Source organism: Talpa europaea (genome assembly GCF_964194135.1).
Source record: "Talpa europaea genome assembly, chromosome: 11".
NCBI lineage: Eukaryota > Metazoa > Chordata > Mammalia > Eulipotyphla > Talpidae > Talpa > Talpa europaea.
The window spans coordinates 49,894,129-49,907,336 of record NC_140078.1 but is presented as its reverse complement, the minus strand read 5'-3'; positions in this window follow the sequence as shown (position 1 = coordinate 49,907,336).

Genomic DNA, 13,208 nt, shown 5'->3' with positions numbered 1-13,208 from the left:
TTCTCACCCTCCCACACATCTGGCCTGTACGCTAGTTCTTGTATAAATAAATAAAAAAAATCATTTGATCGCTTGTTATACTAAGAACATATTTTGACTACTGTTTTTTTTCCCAGGGTCAAAGCCATCCTTGTATCTATGATAGGCAGTAAAAGTTTTCAGTGAATTCAGGAAAGATTAAGGGTCTCTAGTTAAAGGGCTTCTGACAAGTCATAACTGACCTCACAGTGAAGACCCCGGAGGTTCTCCTCCATATATCCTTAAGACTTAAGTGAAGTCAGGACTTCATGCATCATACACAAAGCAAAAAATGTATGGCCTTTTTTTTTTTTTTTAAGAAAAATTTGGGAAAAAGTAATAGACAACAAAGTTTTCATTTAGTAACTGTTTTATATCCATCAAGTGGGCAACACCTTCAGATCAGGGTCAGGATGCCACTGTAAAGACAGGATTCTTGGCTCACACACATTATAAGCTCAAGGCCATACCTACAAATTAGGAAATGTGGTCCATCCATTTGATAGAATGATATTCAGCTTTAAAAAGGAAGGAAGTCTTGACATGTGCAACCACACAGAAGAACTTTGAAGACATTAAACTAAATGAAATAAGCCCACCACTAAAAGAAAAATACTGCCCAAGGACAAATACTTAGGGCCTCCCTGGTGGCGCAAGGGGTTAAGCACCGCACTATGAAGCAATCCATAGCCTCTGCAACACGAGTTTGATCCCTGGCCAGCCAGGGAGCAACCCACATAGCAAAGCAGACCTCGCCTGCCTTGCCTGCTGCTCCCCTTCACAGTATATTTCAGTCAGTCTGCCTGTTCTGTTCCCCACTCTGTCTCTGGTGAATCCTCTCACCACCTCCTCATCTCTGGCCTGTACCCCAGCTATTGTATTCATAAATAAATAAATCTTTTAAAAAAAGGGCAAATACTTACATGAGGTACCTACAGGTCAAACTCAAAGAGATAAAAAGTAGATTATAGTTACCAAAGGCTATGGGGGGAGAGAGAGAAAGAGGCTACTCATCAAGGGGCATAAATTCTCAGTGGAGCAAAATGAGTATCTCCAGAGAACTGGAGACCACTGCCCACAGTCAACTATGCTGCATTGTACACAATGTTTGCGCAGTGCTTGTCAGAGGGGAGATCTCACCTTATGTGTTCTTACAATAAAATTGAAAGTGAAAGAGTGAAAGCAGATGTATATAAACCTGATTCTGAGACCCAAGGTACTGCATTCTGCTCTGTTTCTGAGGCATCTATGGGCACAGGGCAAGAGGCATTCTGAAAGTTTAAAGAGCAGGGACTCCAATTTTACCCTCTCTTCTGGCCACTCTGCCTGCCTCCTCCAGGTTAGGCCCTTGGGGCCTTACCCAGCCTGGAGAAGGGCCCCCTTGTGCAGCCTTCTGGGGTTCACAGCTCATTCACATCCACTGATTGTACTGGCCACTGTTTTGTCCTTTTAAGTTGAGGTGAGCAGGCTACTGTATCCAGGGAGTGGCAGAGTTCATCAAGACATGTTCAATTGTAACAGTTGAAAATACCACTGTTCATTGAAGATATTTTTAACTATTATGCATGTGTTCATTTGTACAGAATCCATAAATGGGGAGGAGTATTACAGTATACAGAACAGGTGCCATTTGGGGGGCTCCCACTTATTTGCAGCTGCCTTGGATTACAACTCCCAAAATGCCATGAACTGGACTTCCTGAATGCAGGGCAGCTGGGAAAGAGAGAAGTGGATATGTCAATGGAAGTGGAACCAAGGAGGGAGGGCAGACACAAGGAAGAAAGACGTATGGAGACACTTGGAGGAGCGACATGTGGGTGGAAGACAGCCTCACCATTAGGGCACCCCTTAACAGTTTGGGGTTCCTGGGTACCTTTCAGTTGCAAGGTCACACATGGAAATTAAAGAAACATATTACATACTAAATATGTATGTATCATACTAAAATGTATCATACTAATATCATACTAAATTATTCATTGATTATCTGAAATGAATTCCAAGAGTCTAAGTTGTATATTTCTTTCATTACATTCCATAATGATTTGGTTCTCCTTGTCAGTTCTTTGTTTTGCAGAATTCACTATGAAATTCCTTGCAGTTGTTTTCACTTTCCATTTCCATTCTAACACACATTCTACAGTGGTCACGTGCCCCTTACTTTCTTTTTATTTTTTGTCTGTTGACCATGCACTGAGGAGAAAATATGTTCAACATTAGTATTATGAGCTAGCCTACCAAAAACCTATCTATGTAAAGTGGGCAACTTGGAGCTGTCAGTCATTTTGATTTCTGAAGGATCACTATACCACTTTTAATTGTACTAGGTATACTCATTATTCAAGATTCCATATCACCTCTTACTCACTGACTTTTAAAAATGTTCACTGACAAATCTTATCATCGAATTATATTCCCTTCCTCATCAGCATTTTAATGAAGCTCCACTTGTCCCCATGTGGGATGAGTCCTTGAGGGGTGGAATATATTTCAAGCATAGACATGGCAAGAACTGTAATAATGATCCATTTTGAGTGAGAATTTCCTTTTCTGCTCATAATTAATGTTGTCTCTTTGAAAAACATTCCTGACATTGAAAGGAATAAATATTTCTTCAATGATGTCTTTAATGTATTCAATAAGTTCTTCTAGGCAGTGGAGTACTTGGATAATACCCATTTGCTCTTTTGTCAATTTGCATAATATTTTTGCTGAAGAATATGGAAAACTCTGAATAAGCAATAGGTAGACTTCACTTTGTCAATTATTTATAAAATAAACATGAATTTGAGTGCTTTTTCAAAGAATTAAAATTTGATTTTCTGGCTTCAAATAAACTGAGGATTCTTTCAGCTGAATTTGGTAAACTGAGCCAAAGGGCTTTTGAATGTGAGAGAAGTTACACAACTTAATGTCAACATAATTACAAAAGTCCTGTAATTGCTTAGTTCTAGCAGTGTAAATGTTGAAGTTAGAGAACCATTTCAGTACAATGACTTTGATGTCAATAGAAAGAATATTGGATGCTGTCTTAGTGGCATTAAGCAGAGTACAGGTAGGGCAGCTGACATTTTCCATAGAATCAAACTTTGCTCCACTTTGAATACACATTGTACCTTCATGAAAACTTCCACCAAATATTTATTTGTACCATTTCTGCCAAAAGCAATATAATTTTTTCCTATTAACTCCTCACTCAATAAAAGAATTTCTGCAAAAACATACTAACCTTACCAAAGTTCCCTGTGGAAGAGCTTTGACTCAGAATAGGCTTGTAAGTAAAATTTTTTTCAGGAGAATTTTATACAATAAAAGGGAAAATCTTTTTCATTGTAATTATTTGTGTCTATGACTAAGTCATAAAAAGATGAACACTGAGATTTCTAATAGTCTGTTTTAGTAAATTAGGACTGCAGTTATTAGAGGAGATTTTGTGCTGGCATTTAAGAATTTGCTTCAGAGTTAGAGTCAGAAAAGATTTCTGATACAGTAGATGAGCCAGCTACTGATCTCAAGGCTGTAGATGTAGAGCGGAAGTCACTACAGCTTCTGCTGCAATCATCTGAACTTCACATGAATTTCTCTTAATCAAACAGTCATAGATATTTTACTGTGCTCTTTGGTACTACTTGAGGAAATCACCCTTGCTGTGCTTCCTTCTAGTCTCTGCTACTTTATACTTGACTTTCTACCCTTCCATGTCAAATAGATAATTATGTCCTGAACAAAGGGATTGAAGATAACTTTATTTTCCGCTTAATAAAAGATCATTGATCAAAAAACTCTTCATGAAATTTGTACTTCTGGAACTTAAAAGACGTCTCCAAAGAAGAAATGCAAATGGCCGACAGGCATATGAAAAAATGCTCAACATCCCTTATAATCAGGGAAATGCAAATCAAAACCACACTGAGATACCACCTTACCCCAGTAAGGATGGCACATATCAAAAAAAAAAACAAGCAACAACAAATGTTGGTGAGGATGCGGTAAAAAAGGAACACTCCTACATTGCTGGTGGGAGTGCAAACTGGTCCAACCACTATGGAAAGCTGTCTGGACGTTCCTCAGTCCACTAAAAATGGAGCTACCATATGACCCAGCAATTTCACTCCTTGGCATCTACCCAAAGGACACAAAAACATTGATTCGAAAGAGTACCTGTATACCTATGTTTATTGCAGCACTATTTATAATAGGCAAAACCTGGAAACAGCCCAAATGCCCAAAAATAGATGACTGGATCAAGAAGATGTGGTACATATACACCATGGAATATTACTCAGCAATAAAAAAAATTAAACTCATGCCAGTCACAGCAACATGAATGGAGCTAGAAGGAATTATGCTTAGTGAAGTAAGTCAAAAGGAAAAAGAAAAAATAGCAGATGGTTTCACTTATAGCAGGAATATAGGGGAACCAAATAAGACATCAGGGGGAAAATAATAACAATAAAAGCACAACACAACAAAAACAAACAGACAATTATAAATCAGAGACATCCTGCAGGAGAGGGGGAGGGAGAGGGATCAGAGGGAGGGAGGGAGGAGCACAGGGGACTGTGGTGAGGGTGCACGGGTGAATTGGTGGAGGAAATTCTATGGGGACTACACCTGAGGTGGGGGGGAAGCAAACTGTCCCGACCCGCGGGGTTCAGAGGCACGGGAAGAGAAGGGCTGAGGATTGAAATGAGGGGCTTGACGACTTGACGCTAGCGTTTGCTTCTTTATTTTTCCTTTATCCTTTTATTATATTTACATATCTTTCTTTTCCCTGACTTTCTTACTTCCCTGCTTTCTCTCTGCTCCTCTCACAATAACCTCTCTCGCAATAATCCTCTCGCAAATGACCTCTCTCTCAATCACTCTGACCTTCTCGTGGTTCTCTTCTTATATCCTGGTAGCTCCTCCCATCGTACCTCCCAGTCTCATTTGATTAATAGGAAACACCTGTGGTTTCTCAGCAGGCGAAATGGTAAAGCGAAAACTAATTAATGGCACGTGTGTTGCGCAACACGGCGCATGCTCCAGGCGGCTCCGGACATCTCCCCCTTTTTTCTTTTAAATGAGACACCTGGCCTGTCTTAGGTTGGCATATTCCGTGACCAGCCTTACCCGTCATCGCTAATCCGGCGCACTTGGTCCGGACCGCTGTCTTAGGTTGGTCTGGACGGGCTACGCTCTTACCCGTCTTTGGCTCTCAGGTTCTCTAGGGCTAAGTTGACCCATCCGGATGCCACTGGGGAGTCCTGGTCAAGTACCATGGCGCCAAGTACTTGCCTGACCGCAATAACACGTTTTTTGTTTCGCTTCCGTAGCCGACGGAGAAACCATATGCCGAATGCACAAACCGCAACTCTGGGAGGAGTCCTCTACACCAGGCAATGAGACCCTTACTCGAAACAGGGTAACCCGTGTGTTGTTAACAGTTATGAGCTGTCTCGCCAATTGAGAGGTCAGGCTCAGGAGCTGGTGGTTCCAAGGTCCTCTGATTATACTATTTAACCTATTTTCTTCCATAAACATATTTTTCACCATAACAGGAATTACACAAATAAAACCGTACAAAAAGTTACAATGCATGTGAGTGATTAACAAAAGTGTGTCTATCTCTTCTTACATGAGCTAACTGCTGACTAAGCATAAAAAGTCCATTCTGCAAATGTCCATTCATATATTACTGTGTTGATAACGCAGAAGCAACACCGGCAGCTAAATTGTCCATAGTGTCCATATTTACAGCAGCTTAAGTGACAGCAACGGCGGCAGCAGCCGCAGCCGCGGCCTCTGCTATTGAAATGGCAACAATAGCTGCAGTGATGCTAAAATCACGTCTCTTCCTAGGTAGAACAGGGGAAAGGTGTGCAGAAACATCCACGGACATGACCAAAATAGAAGGCAGACAACGATCATCGCTCTCTCCGCACTCCGGGCCCAGAAGGCAGAGAGGGGGCAAGTCTCCGCTGAACAGCTCAACCCAGTGGCATCTCCTGCATTATTGGGGAGGACAAAAAAGAAAGGAGGGGACAGACAGCAGCAGACAAACTCTATAATCTATTATTCTGAATACTAACAAATTATTCAATGGTAGAACTAATGTTTATAGAATAAATGCCATTGAATAATTTCACCTCACCCTGGCCCAACGGGGCACTATCCAATGGCTTGGAAGCCAGACCAATAGTAAGATTAGTGGCAAATACTTGCGGAAAAGTGGAATCATGATGATCAATGAGGAGCAAAAACAGCAGCTGATGCACAATCGCCCATCGTACTAACATCTGGGACGCTTGTGTCATCAATGTTAGCAGGGTCAGGTATATTGACAAACCGAACCAATCGAGCAGGAACCCATCGGGGTGCTTCTGCATCCTGTGGGAAAAGACAAATGCTGCCGGGCAGCTGTATTAATACTGGCGCGGGTGGTTGCCACTCATTATTAACTGGGTCCTTCCATCTCGCTTGCAGCATCGTGACCTGCCGAGGGTCTGGCGACCAGTGCCGATCAGCAGCTGACCGCCCCTGGGTATCTAGGGTCAAAAAATTAAGGGTAAAGAGAGCTGTAGTCAAACGGTCCCTGGGGGAGTGTTCTCCCCCTGTTTGTTTTAAAAGCATAGTTTTCAGAGAACCATGAGCACGTTCAACTATACCCTGCCCCTGCGGGTTGTATGGAATTCCCGTTTTGTGCACAATGCGATGGACCGCACAAAAGGAGGCAAAGGCCTTACTGGTATAACCAGGACCGTTATCTGTCTTAATGACACGTGGGCGGCCCATTATCGCAAACGCTTGTAACAAATGTGAGCGGACATCAGAAGTCTTTTCACCGCAATGTGGGGAGGCGAAAAGAAAACCAGAGAATGTGTCGATGGAGACATGGACCAGGCTCTGTCGTCCAAAAGAGGGTATATGAGTCACATCGGTTTGCCAAATATGGTTAGGGAGGATGCCCCGGGGGTTAACTCCTGGGGGAGGCACAGCTGCTGGAGCAAAAGGTGCACACTTGTGACAAGTACGAACAATGTCACGAGCTTGACGACGAGTCAACCCGTAACGACCTTTAAGTGACGTGGCGTTGGTGTGCAGGACTGCATGTTCTTCTATAGCACTCTGAAGTGCTGGACAATTTAAATGTCCCCTAGTAAGAGAATCAGCTGCGGCATTGCCAGCCGCTAAAGGTCCTGGCAATGGAAGATGACCTCTGATGTGACCCACAAAAAGGTGATGAGTTCTCTTACAAATCAGTGTTTGCAACTGATGAAAGAGGGGTGCAATGGAGCTGTGAACAGAAATATGAGCAACGGTTTCCAAAACATTTAAAGCATGTACCAAATATTTGCTGTCAGAATACAAATTGATAGGTTCTTGTGAGTAGGTCTCGAGAGCCGAGAGGACGGCAGTCGCCTCAACAACTTGGGCCGAACCACTGGGTACCGAGACCACCTTCCTATCCCCTTCAGAGACAAAAGAGGCTGTGCCATTACTGGAGCCATCTGTAAACACTGTCCGCGCCCCCGCAATAGGTTCAGTAACAAGGATCCTGGGGAAATAGACTGGATGATTTTGTAAAAATTTACATAAAGGGCTGCTGGGATAATGTGAATCAAAAAGTACTAAAGTGGTAAAATAAAGGATACTCCATGTTTCATCGTGGCGTATTAACCACTGAATCTGTTCTTTGTTATAGGGGAGAATCACTGCTCGCGGGTAAGTACCTGAAAGATGTAGGCTAGAGTCCAGAGCCGCTTGTACAATTCTAGCAACCGAATGAAAATAAGGCTGTAAGACTCGTTTTGGACAGATGTTGAGATGGATCCAATAAACGGGACCATCTTGCCATATAAGTGCTGTGGGAGTAAGGTTACTACAAAATACCAAGACATCAAAAGGGCAAGAGACAGACAATCTATTTAAGGTCACCTGGGCTAGAGCCTTTTCGACTCTGGTAATCGCTTCACGTGCCTCCTTCGTAATGACTCTAGGAGAAGCAGGATCTGCTTCTCCTTTCAGCATGTCGAAAAGAGGCTTCAGCTCTCCCGATGTAATAGAGAGCAAAGAACGTATCCATGCTAGATCGCCGCATAGGCGTTGGAAATCATGCAAGGTGCGAAGGTGAGCTACTGCCAATTTTGGTACTGCTGGAGCATAACTACCTTTACTCAAATGGTATCCTAAATACTGAAAAGGCTCAGCCATTTGTAACTTCTCAGGAGCAATCTTTAGACCTGACGTCAGTAAATGATTCTCCAGGTCCTGGAAACAGGCATACAGCAGGTCAGATGTGGGAGCTGCCAGTAACAAATCATCCATATAATGATATACATGCACTTGCGAATGTTTGACTCTAACAGGAGCAATGACTCTGGAGACATAAATTTGACAGATGGTGGGACTGTTTGCCATACCCTGAGGAAGGCATACCCATTGATATCTGTCATGTGGGGCAGCAGCATTAATGGCCGGGATAGAAAATGCAAAGCGTTTGGAATCTTGATCATGTAATGGAATAGTGAAAAAACAATCCTTAAGATCTAAGATCAAGATATAATGATCTCGCGGAATGGCACTTGGAGAGGGAATACCAGGTTGCACTGGTCCCATAATCTCCATAGTTGCATTCACTGCCCTAAGGTCCTGTAATAGTCTCCATTTTCCAGACTTCTTTTTGATAACAAAGATGGGAGTATTCCAGGGGGAAGTAGACGGGACTATGTGTCCGGTCTGTAGCTGTTCTTCTACTAACATTCTTGCGGCCTCTAACTTCTCTTTCGACAGGGGCCACTGTGGTACCCACACAGGTGTGTCAGATTTCCAAGTGATAGGAATGGGCATGGGTGGAGGCCTAATCACAGCGGCCCCTAGAAAAAAGGGTAACCGAGCCCTTGTTTATCCCCTGCTTCCCTCGTCACTTCCTGTAGATTAAAAGAGGGAGGCCCTTGCTGTTGTTTACCCAAATCTTGTCCAGGCACGTAGCCCTGATTAACCATCATTTGGCCAGCTGGACTATCCGTGACTAAGGAAGCTCCCATCTCCACCAGAACATCTCGTCCCCAGAGGTTCATGGGGATTCCAGGGAGGACATAAGGTTGAAATTGCCCACTATGGCCCTCACTGTCTCTCCAACGGAGCACAATAGTACTCCTAGAAGGATTTTTAGATATTCCCAGACCCTGCAAGGAGGTGTAAGCGGTAGCCACAGGCCACTGTGAAGGCCAATGCTCCTTGGATATAATGGAAGTGTCTGCCCCAGTATCCAAAAGGCCCTTAAATGTTCTGCCATTAATTATCAATTCAATTAGAGGCCTCTTATTTAATGTCAGAGCCAAATTCACAAGAAGGTTACCTGAAGAGCCAAAACCTTCAGCACCGCGAGTTATACACTGAACTTTTCCATCACTGGCTAATCTTGGTAATGGTATAATTTGAGTTACTCTGTCACCGGGGGATATAGAGATAACTCCACGAGCAACAGACGCAAGAATCTTAATTTCTCCAGTGTAATCAGTATCAACGAGGCCTGGGATGACCTACAGGCCTTTAAGGGCACTGGAGCTGCGGCCAATTATTAGCCCCACAATTCCATCGGGGAGAGGACCATACTGGCCCATAGGTAAACATTGCACTCCCATGTTAGCAGTAAGAACAGTATATGCGGAGACACTCAAATCGAATCCGCCACTTCCTGGAGAGGTGCGGAAGAGGCCAGAGAAAAACTTTGCCTTACTTGGGGATTGCTCTGGACTGCCCCTATAATTGGCAGAGAGGGTCGCCGGGGCTGCGCCCTCCCCCACACGTTTCCCGGCTGACCTCCCATACGGGGGCCAGCGGATTTCCCTGATAATCTATCTTAGACCTACACTCGTTTGCCCAATGATTGCCCTTTCGGCACCGTGGACAAACGCCTGGTTTCTTTTGAGGGTTAGCAATTCGTGATGCCGTAGCACCCCCGCTCCGCCCCAAAACTGGGCAGGAGGCCTTTATATGCCCTTGCTGACCACAAGCAAAACAGACACGATTTCGGGGTCCAGTTACTGGACCATGCAAGGCCTGAGCGATCACCGCACCGGTAACTTGCGCCTCACAAATATCTTTACAAAGTCTTACATAATCATCCAAACTAGCCCTAGCTTTCCAGAGTCTAATAGCTTCCTGACACCATTTATTGGCATTTTCAAATGCAAGCTGTTTAACTATCGGTAGGGAGGCATCAGTGTTACCTAGAATTCTGCCAGCTGCAGTCATCAATCTTGTTAGGAACTCCGCATAAGGTTCTATCGACCCTTGAATGACCTTTGTTAATTGAATGTCGGCTCCTCCTCTATCGCCTATTGCCTTCCAGGCTGACCGTCCAGCTGCTGCAACTTGGGCAAATACAGCCGGATCGTAATCCTTTTGTTGGTCATTACTATCATATTGCCCTTTTCCTGCTAACATATCCTTGTTTCTAGCCGGAAATCCAGCCTCAGCATTGAGTTTAGCTGTATAAATGCAGTTCTCTAAAAATATACCTTTCCATACCAAATAATCCCCTGGGGAAGTCACTGCTCTGACTAGCGCCTTCCAATCATTAGGAGTCGGATTCGTGCCGATCCAGCTATCCAATAAGGTATGCGTAAAAGCGCTCTGGAGGCCATACTGAGTAACTGATTCCTTCAAAGCCTTCAAATCTTTAAAAGATGTGGAGACATGTACTCTAGTACGCACCCCTTGAGGATCTGTCCCTTCCACAACTGGATAAGCATAATTAGGGGCCTGGGAAGCCAGAACTCTTTCCATCATAGAGCACAGTCTTTCCATTAATGGAAGATCAACCCTGTCGAGTGTTCTAGGAGGTGGCTCAGGAGGTGGCTCCCCAGGTGTTTTCCATCTCCTTTTACGCTTCCCTACCTTATAACAACCGAGGCCTTTCTCATCCTGTTCCTCGTCTCCTCCCGACTCATCAGTAGAATAATCTAGGGGAGGGGCTGTTGGTATTTTTTGAGTAGAGGAAGGGGGACTTACCGATGTAGAACTCTTAATGGAACTTCTATCTTCTTCCTCCGTTTGTCTCGCTGTCCTGACGGCCTCAGTGGCTAACTGAGTGGCAACAGTGCCACCGGCATTAAGAGCATCTCCCACCACTCTCCAGACCGTCAAAGTAGTGCAAGGAAGAGACTCAAGGCCATATAATTGCTGATGCAAGACAATATCTCCTTTCACCTTATTCCAATTTTCACTATCAACCTGATCCTGCTTCAGAAACCATTTACTAGTAATACTAAGGGTCTCTACAAATCCTTTAAGAATTTTTCTACTGAGAGGAACCCCAAACTCTTTTAGGAGAGCTTCCAGGGAAATAACTAACTGCCCCTTGGACATTGAATTGCCCATGAATCCCAGCTACCTTACTTTACTTTACTTTACTTTACTTTACTTTACTTTACTTTACTTTACTTTACTTTACTTTACTTTACTTTACTTTACTTTACTTTACTTTACTTTACTTTACTTTACTTTACTTTACTTTACTTTACTTTACTTTACTTTACTTTACTTTACTTTACTTTACTTTACTTTACTTTACTTTACTTTACTTTACTTTACTTTACTTTACTTTACTTTACTTTACTTTACTTTACTTTACTTTACTTTACTTTACTTTACTTTACTTTACTTTACTTTACTTTACTTTACTTTACTTTACTTTACTTTACTTTACTTTACTTTACTTTACTTTACTTTACTTGCCGGCTCACCACAGCTGGTCCTTCAGCGGTTCCTTCGTTCTTCTTCGTGCCCCGCGCTGGGCGCCACCTGTCCTGACCCGCGGGGTTCAGAGGCACGGGAAGAGAAGGGCTGAGGATTGAAATGAGGGGCTTGATGACTTGACGCTAGCGTTTGCTTCTTTATTTTTCCTTTATCCTTTTATTATATTTACATATCTTTCTTTTCCCTGACTTTCTTACTTCCCTGCTTTCTCTCTGCTCCTCTCACAATAACCTCTCTCGCAATAATCCTCTCGCAAATGACCTCTCTCTCAATCACTCTGACCTTCTCGTGGTTCTCTTCTTATATCCTGGTAGCTCCTCCCATCGTACCTCCCAGTCTCATTTGATTAATAGGAAACACCTGTGGTTTCTCAGCAGGCGAAACGGTAAAGCGAAAACTAATTAATGGCACGTGTGTTGCGCAACACGGCGCATGCTCCAGGCGGCTCCGGACAGCAAACATTGTTTAAAAATGAATAATGATGTAAAATATATATAAAAATAAATAAATTTTGAAAAAAAAGGACAAATAAAAGAAATTTGCACTACTCTTTTGGAATTTGAGCCTCAAATACGCAAGTAAAATATAAATAATAAGAACAGTGGCAAGAATTGAAAAGGATAGGTAAGATAATCTCACAGTTACCTGATATATCTTTTCCTTTCAAGTCCAAATACATAACCAACCATAAATGAGGGTTGAACTGATGAAACAAATCATGAATTAATGAACCTGAAATAAATTAAACTTGGTAGAAAGAAAAGGTAACTTCCCATTTGTCCACCAGGAAATCTGCTGTCTAGGTTTCAGTTTCCTGCATTGACACCGTGCTGATCTTACTGATGTTTTGGTAGCCTGGCTATTGGGGTCAACGGTGCCAGTGTTCAGGGCTGCTCCCAGGATAGGGCTGGTGTTTACCCTGATTGGGAAGTAATGGTGGCTGGTGGTGTTCAGAGCATTTGGATTGGGCTGAGTTAGTTCTAATAGTGATGGTGATTTGTTTGTGATCCGGGACTTTGACGGAACAGCAATGCTTTCTATTCTTAGTCCCCTCTCACTCCCACCATCAGAGTGCCCCTATGGTATTGTCAGTGTGCAAACTGAGGTGCACTCTTGGGACCCCCAAACTTGCATGCTCTAAATGGATTCTGCCATATGCTGCATAAAGATGTAACAGGGTAACCCCCAGGGAAAGGGACATTCCAGGTTCCTTGCCCCACCTTAAGGAAGGGTGAAACAGGGCAGGGAGGTGCAGCTAGAAAAGGAGGAGAGAGACAGAGAGACAGAGAGGAGAGGAAGAAGACTGGAGGGAGAAGAAGGAAGGAACTGGAGACAGAAAAGAAACCCAAAGAAGGCACATGGAGCAGAGAGACATGTAAAGAAGTCACATATGTTCTTTGGTCTTAGACTTATACCAGGGACTTGGGGGATATGGAAGGAGA